Consider the following 16,899-nt stretch of genomic DNA (forward strand, 5'->3'; position numbering starts at 1 on the left):
TGTGTGTGAGAGAGTGTCTGTGTGTGTGTGTGTGTGTGTGTGAGTGTCTGTGTGTCTGTGTGTGTGTGTGAGTGTCTGTGTGTCTGTGTGTGTGTGTGTGCGAGTATCTGTGTGTGTCAGTACATTAATTCTCACACGGTCCACTGGATCCCTGTGTCGATGTAAGCTTAAAAAAATAACAACACCTACACCCCCACCCCTCAGTCCCTGCGCTACCCCCATCCCTAGCTTCCAGCACACACACACACATGCGTGCGTGCGCGCACATACACACCCGTACCCCCCCCCCCCCCCACACACACACACACACACATCCGCACCCCCCTCCTCCTTACACACACACACACACACACACACACATACCTCCTCTCTACTTCAGTATCAGAAGACCACTCCCCTTGCAGTGCAAGCCAAGAAATAAGGATGTTCTTTATTCTCTTCTTTTGAACCTCTCCTTCCTCCTCGTCAGTCACATCCTGTACCCAGCTGGTCCACTCCCCTGAGGTTTAAAGGGGTACAGAGGATTGCTCTTCCTCCTTCTTCCTCCCTCTCTCTCCTCTTCGTCCACCCGCTGAATGAGCTACACACCTGCTAACCTATCGGTTTGTTATTCCATCTGCAGCAGACTTTTGCTTGAATAGATTTTGATCTGGGTTTTCTCTGTTTGTCTCTCTGTCTCTTTGTCTGTGTTTCTGTCTCTGTCTGTCTGTCTCTGTCTCTGTCTCTCTCTCAGTCTTTGTTGTTGTTATTGTTGTTGTTGTTGTTGATTGCCACATCGTCAAGTCTCCACACTCAGCTCTTTCAAATTTGGCCTTAAAACCCACCTCTTCCCAAAATAGCCTCCCTTCCCTGCCTCTTTCTCGTCTTCAGTTTTCCCAGTTTTCGAGTTATGCATGCGTGTGAATAGTCGACTGGTGCGAAAGCGCTTTGATTTGTCTCTGCGCAAGATTCAGCGCTATATAAATACCATTATTATTATCATTATTATTATTATTAAATCAAACTTTAGAAGGAATTTCTCGGTGACGAGGAAAAGAGAGAAACCAACAAAGGAAATAAAGGAAAAAGCATATATTATGATACAAAATACGATCCAGACCTACGCATTCATTGATGTCATATCAAACTGTCGTTCAATTTGTATGTTTCGTTGGGGTGTGGGGGACAAAATGAAAATCAAGTAACACACACACACACACACACACACACACACACACAGAGAGAGAGAGAGAGAGAGAGAGAGAGAGAGAGAGAGAGTCCGCGCGATAAAGTAGCGTCACCCACCCACGTACACACACACACACACACACACACACACACACTGAGGCCCGCGCTGCCTCGTTGTTGTCGCCCTTTACAGGGCCGGGGAGCAGACGACAATATAAAGCCAGTGTTCCCAACCGGTCAGCAACAGAACAGACTTCGTGTCTTCACACAGAGGTTACTCACAGGTAGGTGGTCGCTTTTCATTATGATTATTAGTTCATTTTTCATTGTTATCACTACTGTTATTATTATCATTATTGTTGTTATCATTGTTGTTGTTTTCGTTTTCGCTGTTATGTTTTCTTCTGTTTTGCACATGTGGGCCTTGAACTGTACGTTTTTTTCTATTTTGCCGGTACCGTACATGGCGTTTTGTAAACATTATCAGCCCTGATAATTATTATGCCCATGAATTTTTCTACACTTATTTTGTTTATTCTTCTGTGTGTGTGTGTGTGTGTGTGTGTGTGTGTGTGTGTGTGTGTGTGAGTGAGGGTTAAAAAAAAAGATGCATTGTTAAAAATAGCGAAAAAAGAGAAAGAGGGGTTGAACTTCGTTGTGAGTGTTTTGGGTTGATGCAAAGTTCCCACTGCATTATCTTAAAATTATTTGTTGCTCAAGTTCCCTTCATAAAAAAAAGGAAAACCAAACATTTTGACTCACTGTGGTGAGATTCCCACCGCTGATTGTTTTATTCGGTAATGAATTATGTGTTGTATTTGCCTCGTTTGCGAAGTTTCACCACAACAGTAAGTTTGGTTTGTTTGTTTGTTTGTCATTGTTTTATTATTGGTCGTTGTTTTCCGATGAAAAAAGAAAAGCCTTACACGTATGCTTGCATTCCCCCTCCCCCAGTTTATTTTACATGCGCACGCGTGTGCGTATGTCTGTTGTGTGTATGCACGAATGGGGAACATATAAAACTGCCAGCTCAGCTGTCATGTTATGAATGTTCGTGCTGTCAAACGGTTTTTCATGCACTACGGGAGGGAGGTTCTGTAAGTACATAATTATACCTACGTCTGTAAGAAAGACTGAGTAGCGAAAGTGAACGTGTTGACTTCTGATCAAATCAAGTTTGCCTGACCTACACACTCATTCTGCTAAGCATGGGGTGGCGGTCAAGCGGCAACATGTCACCAGTGAAGAGATCAGTGTGTGGCCTGAAAGTCACTGTTCTGGCAGGCACACACACACACACACACACACACACACACACACACACACACACACACACACCGGTGCGACAGCCTCAAACTACCCCCCAAGCTTGGTTTTGCCACGGGGTCTAAATCTGACTGGCTCAGATTAACCCCGGGGTCTCTGTAGATTAGTCGCCCCCACCCCCTACACACACACCCTCCCCGAAAACGGAGTATGACTGCCTACATGCCAGGGATAAAAACAGTCATGCACGTAAAAGCCCACTCGTGTATACGAGTGAATATGGCAGCCCACGAACGTAGAAGAAGATGTAGATTAGTTTGGAATGACCCCGTGGGGTAAATTTCTACATGTCAGAAGTGACCCCCTGTTGGATTTACCCTCCCTCCACACACACACACGCACGCACGCACGCACGCACACACACACGCACGCACGCACACACACACACACACACACACACACACACGTACAAAATTTTCTAAAAATATAAAATGTATATGCGGTAAGCAAATAACTGTAAGTCATCTACTCATTCATTGTCCGAGCATAAGACAGTTAATTCCTAAAGATGTAGTTGATGACTTTCCTTCCAATGTTTCATTAGCCACTGAAAAGATTTTGAATGATTATTCATTGCTTAGAATGTTTTCGGAAATTTTAAACTCCAGTCCAGTTGGTATCCTCCTTTGATGTGTTATAATTAATGTTGTTATTTATATTTACATTGTTGTAGGTTAATACTTGTTGATAGGCATATACATATTCTCCTTCCCATGACACCTCATTCAATACACACCACAATCTCTTTAGACCTTTTTTCTTATAATATACTTATACTTTTCCTCTGATACATAACATGAATACTTTTTTTACACTAATATTCACATGCATTCCCTTTCCTTTATCCACTTCTTTACTCCTTTCCGTCTAAAAACACTTATAGTGAATAGACGTTAAACTGAAGATAAAACACACACACACACACACACACACACACACACACACACACACACACACACACACACACACACACACACTCACTCACACAAGCTTCAAGTTTTAATTATCCGTTCACTCCTATTGGAGTATGGAGGATTACTGAAAAATAAACTTTTCATGCCCAGAACAAACATTTCCAAATACACAACAATGTCACATAATAGTTGAGAAAACACAAATGTCTTTTAACTCCAAAAGTATAACTAGGCAACATTTGCAAATCTAATCATCTTACTTACAGCTAAAATGACTTTTGCCTCCTTTGAGCATATTACAAAAATTAAAAACCGATTTTGGAGACAAATATTTTTTAGGAACATATCTATTTCGTAACTGATCATAATTGGGACATTCCATTATAAAATGAAACTCCTCACCAATCACACAGACATGTCACAAACCTTACAAAGCCGTAACTCTCGTGGTATGCCTTTGTGTCTCCCTGTTTCTATTTCCAATTAATGATTACTACTTCGAAATCTGAAGAAGCTGATAACGTAATTATCAGGCATTTGACATATATTTTACTCGACCAAATCCACTTTTGAAATTTCGATAAAACACACACACACACGCGCGCGCGCGCGCACACACACACACACACACACACACACACACACACACACACACACGCCTGTAATGGGCATGTGGGTCTTTCCAGACGAGTTTGAAATTACCCTCAGTGGTAAATAATTCGCCCAGCTGAAATCAGTACGTGGTATCAAAGTAGAACTCCTAGTTTGCTTCCGGTTTTTTATTTTCCTCTTTTTTTCTTCTTTTTGTGTATGTGTTTTTGTAGATTTTGTTGTTTTTTTGTTTTTTTGTTTTTTGTTAGTTTTTTTTATGGAGAGGAAGGGGTGATGGGTAGTCAGTGAAGACCAGCTCAGAACGACCCTCTTCCTTCTTTTATAGCTTGATCAAACCCATAAAAAAGAGAGAAGAGGTCATTCCCAAGTTATGGGGCTCGATCTTGACTAGCCACACAAGTTTTACGGTCATGCACGGCTGGCCCAGACTGACGCCGGGTATTATCACCCAACAAAAGGGGGGTGGGGGGGGGGGGGTATGAATAGACCGCTACACCGGCCGTCGCACCCTGAATCCTCACACACTGCAACAGCGACCAGTTTTCGCCGTGTAACCTTCGAGGAATTAACTGTAAGCCCTTGTTGTGGCGGTCCAAGACTGGAGAGAGAGAGAGAGAGAGAGAGAACATATATTTGCTGTTTAGGATATGTGTAGCTCTGAAGCAACGCCCTTGGTGTGCGGCTTAGCTGTTTGTGATCTACCGGAACTTTCTCCTTACGCTATCAACGTGGCCACAGATCATGGCCACAGTCGGACGAGTCAGATGGGATGTGAGACATAAATTAAGTGCAGACGGTGGAGCGGTTGCCTGGTGGTAATGCGCCTGACTGGAACAAATCAAGTGTCCAACTTGTGTTCGAGTCCCGCACTTGACCGGGATGTTTACTCTGTCTCCCCGCACAAGACCTTGAGTGGTAGTCTGGGAGCAAGTCTTTCAGAAGAGGCGATAAACCGAGGCCCCGTGTGCTGCATGTGCTTAGCGCGCGTACAAGAACCCACAGCATCAAAGGGGGTAGTCCGCAGAAAACCTCATTTTTATAATAAAAGCAATACACCTGCAGACAAGAAAAAAAGAGAAGGTGGAGGGGTGGGCGAGCAGGGGGGGTAGAGATGCGTTCTCCCCAGGAAGAGCAAACCGAATTTCACGCAGAGAAATTGGTTACGACAAAAATTGATAATATACAATGCAGTACTTGGAATCTTCGACTGCAGCAGAAACCATCGAGTGGTCAGTGTACTGGGCCTGGAGTCTGAAAGCAAGGGTTTGGATCTTGGCAGGGTTTCGCGAATAAAACGAAAGTGAAGGTCTCTTCCCCCAGTCAACCATTTTAATGATCCAAGAATAATTTATGCACGCCAAAAATTGTCCTGTTTAAATTGTCCTGTCGGGGTTGTCTGAAGCGAAAACCATCCAACATGCACCGCTTCGCCAAAATAGAAGGGTGCTGAGAAGCTGTTGGCCTTTCAGCATAGCTGTGGAAAAGAGACTGAGACAATTAATTTAGAGCGAATCGGACGGTGGGACACAGCCTTTACCGACCATGCAACCAGGAAGCAGTGATGATGACGAAGAAGAAGAAAGAGAAGTTAGAAGGGTGTGGGTGGGTGCATGTGTGGGTAGACTGAAGACCAGTGACACAGTAGCTGCTTCTCTGGAACTGGAGCTGTTCACAGGTGGGTGTCCTGACACGCGTCTGTTCAGGCAAGGTTTCAGTCACAGGGATTTGAACATTATGGGATGATGTATTCACTCGGCATGTTATCGAGCCGCATCGCCAACAGTGAACCGACAAGTACATCAAACAAAATTCGGGTTTCACTTGTAGTTTCACTGAAACAAAGTGGCCGGTTCAGGGTTTTCCAAACAATATGTTTGGATTGTCATTGTCCTTGAATGATGGCCTCTCCTTTTTATTATTGTTTTGTCTCGTCACTGTCTTATTTGTTTCGTTCGTTTTGGTTTCGCTTTCTCTTGCCTTCGCTCACACCACTGTTCCCTGTCATGTCCCAGGAGTTTTTGTCTTATTTCTGTATTCTCTCGTCTTCCTTTAACCCCCCACCCCCAGCCCCCTTATCCCTAACTTGTCATGATTATTTTCTCCCCGCTGACCCAAACCTTGTCCTTGTCTGCCCTATCTTTTCCGCCCTTTCCTTGTCTTCCCGTCAGCGTTGAATTAAATTATTTGGCGTCGTGTCGTGTCATGTCTTTTTGGGAGACGCACGCTCTTTCTGCGCGTGTACACACACACAGATGAGAACATCTCGGCGAACCACCAAGATGGTTAGCACCACTCATAACCACAGCTACAGTTTATAAACCTTTGAAAAGCTGAAAACTATGGACAGAAACATCGATTTTATCTTTAAAAACGCAATTTTCATGCTGTTTATGGTGCATGTGTGCCTGAAACAGCCGTGTGTGTGTTCAGTGAGAAGATGGTGATCGACTTTTCACCCTGCACCCTGCAACATTTTAAACGTCTCGCGATTTTTTCCCCCCAACATTCTATGACAACGCACTCGCTTGTATGAAGTTGTCCTTAATAACTGTGTATTAAGTCCGTGCGTTCAGAAGGGTTGAAGTTCAGCTTTTTCTTGTCACCTGCCATGATGGATTGCTGTGTCGCTCATCACACAAGCGTGTAGCTATGAGAGCTATTTGGTTTTCATTGTAAAGGTCGACTAAGTGTGTTTTGTAGGCTCTCGCTGCCAGTCGGAAAAACCTGCTGGCGAAAATTTGGTATCCCCAAGATACGATAAAAAAAAAGTGGTACACATAGGTTGGTAAACTGACTTCTGTACGACTAAATTTGAACATGAGCTTTTTTATAGGTCGTTGAACTTCCTGCTGTGAGACCAATATAGCCTGACAAAGTCCTCAGCCTGGGCGAAACTTTCAAGTTGTGTCCGCCAGTCATGGTATGAAAGTATGCACAAAGTACGTGTGTGTGTGTGTGTCTGTGTCTGTTTGTGTGCATGCGTGCGTGCGTGTGTGTGCATGCATGCGTGCGTGTGTATATCCGTACGTGTATATGTTTGTATGAGTGAGTGTATGTGTGTGTGCATGCGCGCGCGCGTTTGTTTCTTTGCGGGCGCGTGCGTACGTGTGTGTGGATTTTGCCACATACGCACGCACATATGCACACACAGGCACTCACACACATACATGCACACGCGCACTAAAGCCTTTACTTTACATGCCTTCAAGATATCTGTTGCAGCAGTCTGTTTATGAGGTACCATGGCGAGAATTTCTAAGGCGTGCATTTTCCTGTGTCAGCAAATATTAATGAGAAGCCAACAAACGCAAGGTCACGTGAAGGCTCACGCACACACACATACACACACACGCGCGCGCGCACACACACACACGCACACTCACTCATGCTTCAGATGGCTTGATGTAAAAATGAAAAAAAAAAAAAAAAAAAAAGATTAAAAAGCAATTGTTGCTCATTCAATTACCATCTTCAAATAAACATTTTGACTTTGACTTCGATACACACTCGCATTCACACACACACACACACACACACACACACACACACACACACACACGCACGCACGCACGCACACACACACACACACACACACACACACACACACAGAGAGAGAGAGGCGGTGGTGAGGCGGGGGGTGGCAGGAAATGTTAAAAGCACCTTAAAGTGTCTGTCAGAAAGGAAATTGTTCATGTGATCTTTTGGGCTGTTGCGACTATGTGTGAGTGCGTGCGTGTGTATGTGTGTGCGTGTGTGTGCGCGTGCACGCGCGTGTGTGCGTGTGTCTGAGTGTGCGTGTGTGTTGTGCCTGTATGAGAATACGTGTGTGTGTGTGTGTGTGTGTGTGTGTGTGTGTGTGTGTGTGTTTCCTTGCTTCTGTGTCAGAATGAAAAATATTTCCTGTCATGAAGCAACGAGAATTTCCCTTGTGTGGTACAGGGATGCTACTGTAGTACTGTCAGGCGTTTGGTGTTTGTGCGCTGTGTTTGGCAGAGAACAATGCAGAGTTCACTTCCTGCTCAAGATAGGACTCTCTCTCTCTCTCTCTCTCTCTCTCTCTCTGTCACAGAGAGAGGGGAAAGAGGGGGTTATATGATTGCTTTTAAAGCGTACAGATGGCCTGATTTGACACCCATCAGAGATGGGCATAGGATTTCATTTTGAATATTTATCTTTCATATACATCGCATGCGAAAATATGAAGACGGAGAGAGAAAGAGAGAGAGGGGGGGGGGAGAAGCAGACAGAGAGACAGGCAAACAGACAGACAAGGGGGATGAGAGAGAATATGTTTTACTGAACTTTGGCCATGGACCACAATTGAAAACCAGGGGACTATGGGTTGGGCGTGGGAGGGCGCATTATAACACTTGTATAGCATCACACAACATCAGACTGTACATGAACATGACCTCCTTTTACTGAATTACGTGAAAAGGAGATAGAGAAAGAGAGGGGGGTGGAGAGAGAGGAAAAGAGAGAACGGAAGAGCAAGAGAGAGGGCGAGAAGTACAATGAAAAAGGAACACGTCTCCTTAACTTTGTTCGTTTGTTTGTTTTAAAGTGTTCAAATATAAAAACATACAAATCACTCTTTCACGCATTCATGGGGCTTTCGTTGAAACATTGGCATACTGGCAGTTCAGAATTAACATTGCTTCCACACACATCTTTCTCTGTCTTTCTGTCTGTCTGTCTGTCTGTCTCTCTCTCTCTCTCTCTCTCTCTCTCTCTCTCTCTCTCTCTCTCTCTCTCTCAATGCTGACACTGTCCGGAACGCATCTTGTATTTAAAGCGATTGAAATAAGAGAACTGGCGCTGGCATGGTTATGTGGGGCTTGGAAGATTAATTTTGATGGTGACAGGACTGAGGATGTCTGTCCACACCCCTTCACAGGGGGTAAAGGCCTTCAGCTGAATGAACCATCCGTATTCCTGCTGGTTTGGGGAGTGGTCATCTCTCTGTCTGTCTGTCACTCTCCCTCTCTCTAGGTAATATCTCTCTCTGTCTGTCTGTCTCTCTCCCTCTCTCTTGGTAATCTCTCTCTGTGTCTGTCTCTCTCTTCCTCTCTCTTTCCCTCTTTCTTTCTCCCCCTCTCTCACTCCCTCGCCCCTCTCTCTCCCTCTCTCTCTCTGTCCCTTTTTCTACAGAAAGGTCTAGGAACGACAGACCACAACTCCACACCCCACCCCACCCCCTCACTACCCCCTCTCCACCACCACCACCACCACTGTCACCCCTCACCCCCGCCCCAACCCGTTACGTTCATCTTCCACATAGAAAAACTAAGTCCCCAGGATTGTTCGCCCCAGAGAAAGCTGTTCAACAAGTTTGAGATCGACCCCGGCCACCGATTTCACCCCCCTATAATTAGAAACAGAGAAGAGTGCACAAACACACACACACACACACACACACACAGTGAGAAAGCATTCGTTCCGCTCTGATGAACGAGTGATTGGCTGTTTTGTTGTTGGCTTTTTTGTACTTGGCATTGTATATTATCTGCGTTGTGTTGTTGTTGTTGTGCCCTGTTGTTGTTGTTGTTGTTGTTTCTGAGGAGGAGGAAGGTTGGGGAGGGAGTGGTGGAAGGAGGGGGGCGGGTACGAAGGGTTATTTTTCATTTACTTGTGCACACACACACACGCACACCTACCAACACACTTACACACACACTTACACACACACTTACACACACACACACACACACACACACACACACACACACACACACACACACACACACACAGAGAGAGAGCATATTTACTCAGGTTACATTTCTCATATCCAGCTCATTATACCGCGCCTTCCCTTTAGCATCCATAACCCCCTTCTTCCTCCACTTAACAAACCTACCCCTCCACCTTGTTCCCCCTCCACACAGAGAGAGAGAGAGAGAGAGAGAGAGAGAGAGCATACCCTGCAGGCAGGTATACCCACAACAGTTTGAAAACGCGAAGAAGAGAGAAGAGATGGGCACATAAACTGGGCCGCGAGGGTTTGCACAGGCAGGGGGCTTTGAAAGAGGCCATGGACATAGGGGTGTGTCCCACGTCTGTTTAAACTCGATTCAAGGGTACTCCACTCTGTCAGACAGGGACACAGAACGAACGCCGATAGAGAAATATCACGAGTAAATAGACACCATAAGAGTGAAAGAGAGAGAGGGAGAGGGTGGACACAGAGAGAAAGAGAGGGAGTGAGAGAGGAAGAGAGAAGGAGAGAGGGGTGGAGGGAAGGAGAGAGACAGAAAGAGAGAGTAAGATGGGGAGACAGAGAGGGAGAGGGGCAAATAGAGTGCGAAAAAGAAAGAGAGGGGGGAGGGAGAGGCATAGAGAGTGCGAGAAGGAGAGAGAGAGATAGAGAGTGAGATGAGAGAGAGGGGGGGAGAGAGGCACAGAGAATGGGAGAAGAAGAGAGTGAGTGAGAGAGAGGAAGGAGAGAGAGAGGGGAGAGAGAGAGAGAGGGAGAAAAGAGGAAGTGTAAGAGGGCTCCCTCCAAACATTTTTCAGTGAAGGCCTTTACTCCTTACGAAGAGTGTTTAGGGGACGGGGGAACACGTAGTCGTAACAAAGACGAAAAAACGGCATAATCAAGAAATTAAATAATTTACAATTTCACAGCAAATACTAAGGCCCACAAGTGCACGTTACATACCGAATTTTGAAAGATGTATAGAAATATCAGACAAACTGCTGCGGAACATTCCCTTCTATGGACGCCCAAGTAAGTGCATTCTGAAAACATTCAATCAGCCATGTGCATAAGAAAACAAACAAATAGCAACACCACAAGTAATTAAAATATATTTCACGTAAACCATCTTTTTATCATTGGAATGGTATAAGATTGAGAGAGAGAGATAGAGATTTTAATAACCATAAGACAGAACAATAATAATAATGGTAAATACGACTGCTACTACTACTACTACTACTACTACTACTACTACTACCACCACCACCATCATAATCATTATAAAAAACAATAAAGGGAACACAGTCACACACTCACATCCACCCACACACCTAAGCATACACTCATCCCCCAAACACACACATACCCTTATGCACATACATATATGCACACATACACACATGCATGTAAATGTCTACATGTACATACATATATATATACATATGCATACATAGACATAATTAGGTATCAAATCATATTATAGTACATTCCAAATTATACTGAAGTTCATTAGCAGTTACTGAAAAAGAAAAAATTCAATATTGAAAATAAAGGGGTTATTAAGGCTGTCAAATTAATCACCACACAGAATACAGGAAAGAGGCATGATTGAAATGAGAAATAGATAAAGAGAACAGAGAAACATAGTTATATCACTGTACATATACAATAGTGATGACGATTCTGATGCTGATGTGGCAGGCAATAACATCCATTCAATGACGAGCATGTTATACATGAAATCACAAAAAGATAGAAAATAAGATGAAACACTTCAGTGTATGTAAAGGAATAGACAACGTATACATTTCGCAAAAAGGGCATGATGTTTTTAAGCCGGTTATATTTGTTTTGGGGACCTATTGTTTGTGGAGCAGAAGTTTTCGTACCCTTGATTTGAAGGACGATAATGAATCGCACGTCTTGATGAACGTAGGAAGAGAGTTCCAAACAGATGGCCCAAAAAATGCAAAGCTAGATTTGTAAAAGTCAATGCGCACACGAGGCAGAATATAATTATCTGATTTATAACGCTCTGTTGTTTGAACATATTCATTGAGGTACGGTGGTGACATGTGGTTGTGTACTTTGAACATGAGGACCATACTATTGTAGTCGAATTGCTTGTACAGTGGTAATGTTTCCAGTTTTGTTAATTTCTCATCGGTTGATAGTGAGTGGTCGGGTAGAATAAGCTCAGCTGCTCCTCTATGTAATGAGTTGTTTTGGGGTTGTTGTTTTTTAGCTGGTTGTGACTGGCATTGCTCCAGATTGTAGACGCATAATTGATATGAGAAAGACAATATGCCCCGAAGAATAATTTTCGGATTAGAACATCGACATAATATCTAAGTTTATTCAGTAAGAACAGTTTGCGAACTAATTCTTTGCAGACATGGTTAATGTGAGCTTACCAGTTTAGTTCTTTATCAATTATTACCCCAAGAACGCGGTGCTCAGAGAGAGAGAGGGGGGGGGGGGGTGTAAAGGAGTAGGCACAGTATGCTTGTTTACATCCGGCAATATCACCAAAGAAAACTGAAGAAGCAAAAGAAAGTACAGAAAAAAAAGGTCAGAGCCAAAATATTTACAACACAATCGAAACTACATATGCGTGCACAAAACATAATTACAAATATCTATGTATAATACGAGAGAGAGGGGGGGAGAGAGGGAGAGGGGGAGAGAGAGAAAGAGAGAGGGGGAGAGAGAGAGATTGGCACTTTAGCGTCAATGAACATGAGGTCCTTGTGACATGAGTGAATGCGTCAACATGTTTTTTTATTGCTGAACAAAAATGTTATAATAAAGAAAGGAATACAGTGAGAGCAATCAGACAGCAGAGAGAAGTGTGTGTGTGTGTGTGTGTGTGTGTGTGTGTGTGTGTGTGTGACAGAGACAGACAGACAGAGATAGAGGGAGAGGAAGAGAGAGGCGGAGAAAGAGAGAGGGAGAGAGAGAGGGAGGGAGAGAGACAGAGAGAGAGGGGGAGAGAAAGAGAGAGGGAGAGAGAAAGAGATCTTAGATAGAGAGATCTTAGAGAGAGAGGGTACGGGAGGGGCCGTTTAAACATTGTACATGTGATTTGTAGCAGTCTTTCACACAAACATAAATACAGGTCTAATTACAAAGTGCTACATACACTTAGGTAAGAACCAGTTCAGGAAAGAATAGATGGACGAAGAGAATCAGTATAAGTGGACTATTTTCTCTTCTTTCCGTCTTTAATCATGAAAACACATACACCCAAATTCACTCGTCCTTTATGGGAAGAAGAAGAAGAATATCACGCAGCATCAAACTAGATCACATTTTGACGAATACCAGCATTGTATTTTTCAGTTTCGCACCTCGATGAAATTCTGGTCATGAAAACATTCGAAAGTGGGTGTGAACTATTTTTTCTGCTGCTTTGCATATATACTATTTGAATAACAATACGCGACAATGAAACGAACTTATTTTTTTCGAGCGTTTCCACACACACACACACGCACACGCACGCACGCGCGCGCGCGCGCGCGCACACACACACACACACACACACACACACACACACACCTTCTTCTTCAACAGTAGTATCCTAACAAAGTACAACAAATCGGAGTGTTGTTTGATTTTGGGGGGGGGGGGGGGGGGGTGGGGGGGGGGTGGAGGGGCGTGGAGGAGGGAGGAGGGAATGGGGGGGTCACTTCTATACGGAGCACAGCATGGAAGTTTGAAAACAGTCAATAATCTGTGCATGGGCGTGAACGGGTCTAAACTAGTACCCACAGGGGGTGTGGGGGTGGAGGGCACGGTTGTTGGAGGGAGGGAGGGGGGGCTCGGGGGGCTTGCAAAGGGGGTTGGGGTAGGACAAACACGACGGGATTGGTATGTGGAGCAGGTAGGGAGAGGGAAGTGGGGGCCGGTGGGGGAGAGGGGGTGACGGTGAGTGATATCAATATTGGATTCTTCTGTTTGGCTATCGCTCTGACGATGTCGTAAAGGTATATATCATACTGCCCGACTGTAGGAGCCACGGTGCAGAAGTTGCGTGATGGACTAGTCGATACCAACAACAACAGCAGCAACAACAGCAACAACAATAACACACAGTAGATAAACATACAAATAGATAATATCTCATATATCATGTTATTTCAGACTCTCATTTCAGAGAATTATGTATCTAGTTTTTCAAAAGAGTTCTGCACATGTCACATTTATTCTGAAGGTGCTCTCTATGCATGCACTATGAAAAAGACAATTAAAAAAAAAAAAAGACACTTCCATTTTATATCAAACAGATATGAATCGATCAGTCCTTGCGTTCGGACGCCTCTTTGGAACTGAAATCTGAAACTGAAACTTCCTGAAATGAATCGTGAATATCCAAACGTCAATGATTTTCTGGCATGTTATAATATATATATATATATATATATATATATATATATTGATCTCTCTGTGTGCCTGTGTCTGTGTGAATTTCCGTCCAGTGAACAGTGAATATCACAAAGTGAAAGAAGTAAGATTTATAAAAAGAATTAAACGATGTCCACTCCCTCATAGGCATAATGTAACGTATCCAACATGTTACTTTACACAGTCTCTGGTGACTTTGGCATGGCTGTCTTGTGAACTTGACATCACAGGTTTCGATTCCGTTCCATTCAGAATTCTGTACTGAACACGGCTGTAGAGCGATCAGCTATAAAGCTGAGTCACGTAAGTATTTCAGTAGAGACAAATACCCTTCCAAGCCAAACATTGCAAGCGATTTGTCAGAATTCGCATCTTTTTTTTTTTTACAGGACCATGCTTCAAACCCTTTAGAAAAATACATCCTTAAAAAATGAATAAATAGATAAATAAATACATAAATAAATTTCAAACCCTATAGAAAAAAACACATACTTAGAAAAATAAATGAATAAATAAACAAGTAAATAAATAAGTAAATAAATGAAACGAAATTAATGTTAGAAACTAAAGGTGACAAGGTTTACCGCTGAAATCAAACTTGGAACGCGAAAAGTCATTTGGCGTGACAGCTTGTTGTGTACCCCACGGTGAGGTAATTAACATATTTTTTCCCTACCGAAACAGAATCTCTCTCTCTCTCTCTCTCTCTCTCTCTCTCTCTCTCTCTCTCTCTATCTATCTATCTATCTATCTCTCTCTCTCTCTCTCTCTCTCTCTCTCCCTCCCTTACTTTCTCTCCCTCTCTCCCTCCCTCTCTCTCTCTCTCTCTCTCTCTCTACCCACCTTCTCTCACCAGCTAGATGTGCTCATAAATTATCACCCGGTTTCTTCGCAGCTGCTGTGTGTATAGACCACACGGCGGACATCCCGCTGTGCAGATAATCTGGATTTTTTTTTTCGCCGTGTGCAGCTACTGAATGTATAATCAATTACTTCACCCTTTTTCTACACGTAAAGATTAGCGATAAAAAGAACATTAACGAAAACAACAAAATAGTGGTAGCTGCAGATGTAGCAGCAACAGCAGCAGCAGCAGAAGTAGTAGTAGTAGTAGTAGCAGTAGTGTCTATCGATTGCACAGATCTGGCAAATTCCATTTTCCAACCGAACGATTAAGTAGCTGCGAATGTTTGCAAGTAAAAAACCGAAAACCAGTTTCGGTTGGTGTTCTTATTGTTGTTGTTTTTTTGTTTTTTGGGTTTGTTGGTTTGTTTGTTTTTTAAGAGAAACTGTGTTATTCCTAATTATTTCTCGGACAGAATCAATGGTATAAACTTCAAACATCCTCGCCAACATTTGCGGCGACAGATTTCATTTTAATTGTCCATTGTACAAAGAAATCACTTCGATGTTTCTCTAATCAACTGACACACACACAGAGACAGGGAGAGAGAGAGAGAGAGCAGTTAGACGCCTCGTTGCTTATGACTGCTTTGATGCTGTTAAAGCTTCTTCTTTTCTTAACTATTAATTATTCTGCAGCCTGAATATTGTGGGAAAACCGGTTTCAATATGTTTTATGGACGTATTTGATGTGTGTACACACACACACACACACACACACACACACACCTAACCTCATCACGATCAGGAATGCAAAAAGTAAATACATTGCCAGGGGTGGAAAACAGACACCTTCCCTCTCCAAAAAAATTCTCACACATCCGGACCTGGGTAAACACTGGGGAATCTCGCCGTGAGAAGGGGGGGTGAGGGGATGGGAGCGGGGTGTTTAGGAAGGGAGTGGAAGGTCTGAATTCAACAACACCCCCACAGATCTCGCCAAACTGTCAGTACGCTCCCAGCACGGGCAGCAAACGAAAAGACCCACTTTTATTTAACAATGCAGCGTCGACATGTACAGCCAGTTTCACACAAGCCAATAGAACCCAGAGGTCACTCCTCAGTGAATGCACTCTTTTTTATGTTTTTCTTTTCTTTTCTTTTGTACCCAGTTCTTGGGATGGACACCTTCAGTCCACACCTAAGAAGTTTGAAGCGCGCGTGTTGCTTGCGTGACGAGTCGAAGGTCTGCCCTTTGATCCATTGAATTCTGCGTATGTTCAGCTTTTTGGCGAACACCTGTGTACTAGCGTCAGCGTAGCTCACATCTGTGTGGTACAACTGTAGTATTTTTCTTTGAGGGTGGATGTAAAAACAAAAAAACAAAACAAAAAAAGGATGTGCTTACTTCACTACCCTTGTAAAATAAAAATTCGTTTCGTTTCGATTCTTTGTGACCTTCCAAAATATGTATGGTTTTCGATTTATGTTCGTACCTTGTTATGTACTATCCCCCCCCCCCCCCCCAATATTCCTTGTGACCCCGGTACACTTCGTAATAAAGATATTCTATTCTGTTCTATTCTATTCTATAAGATCTTGTTATATGATGCAGTAGCCGAGCTAAAAGAAAAACACAAAAAACCCAGTCCTCTAAGGAACTGCTGAGAGAAGGGGACGGAGAGAAGACAGTTGATGGCGGACTGACAAACACTGCAGGGTGGACGACAGTGTTTTTGCAGAGACCCAGGCTTGGACACACAACCAACAGGACTGAAAGGACTCTGGTGAACAGTTCTTATGTGCGGCGCCCGAATGATTCTTTGCGGAGTTGAAGGAGATGAAGATAATTACTACTACTACTGCTACTGCTACAACTGATAATAATGGTAATGATAATGATAATGATAATAATGTAAATTTACATTGCGC

At 43.5% G+C, this 16,899-nt stretch overlaps 1 protein-coding gene across 1 annotated transcript in view; it reads left to right on the forward strand.

Moving 5' to 3' along the window:
* Positions 1–1,367: 1,367 nt before the first annotated feature.
* Positions 1,368–16,899, forward strand: part of LOC143300146 (hemocyte protein-glutamine gamma-glutamyltransferase-like) — a 94,931-nt gene continuing 79,399 nt past the window's right edge. Inside the window, exon 1 of the mRNA XM_076613681.1 lies at positions 1,368–1,451. The gene's annotated coding sequence lies outside the window, so the exon portion shown is untranslated. The remainder of the gene's footprint in view (positions 1,452–16,899) is intronic.

The sequence above is a fragment of the Babylonia areolata genome, chromosome 26 (assembly GCF_041734735.1).
Source record: "Babylonia areolata isolate BAREFJ2019XMU chromosome 26, ASM4173473v1, whole genome shotgun sequence".
Taxonomy (NCBI): domain Eukaryota; kingdom Metazoa; phylum Mollusca; class Gastropoda; order Neogastropoda; family Buccinidae; genus Babylonia; species Babylonia areolata.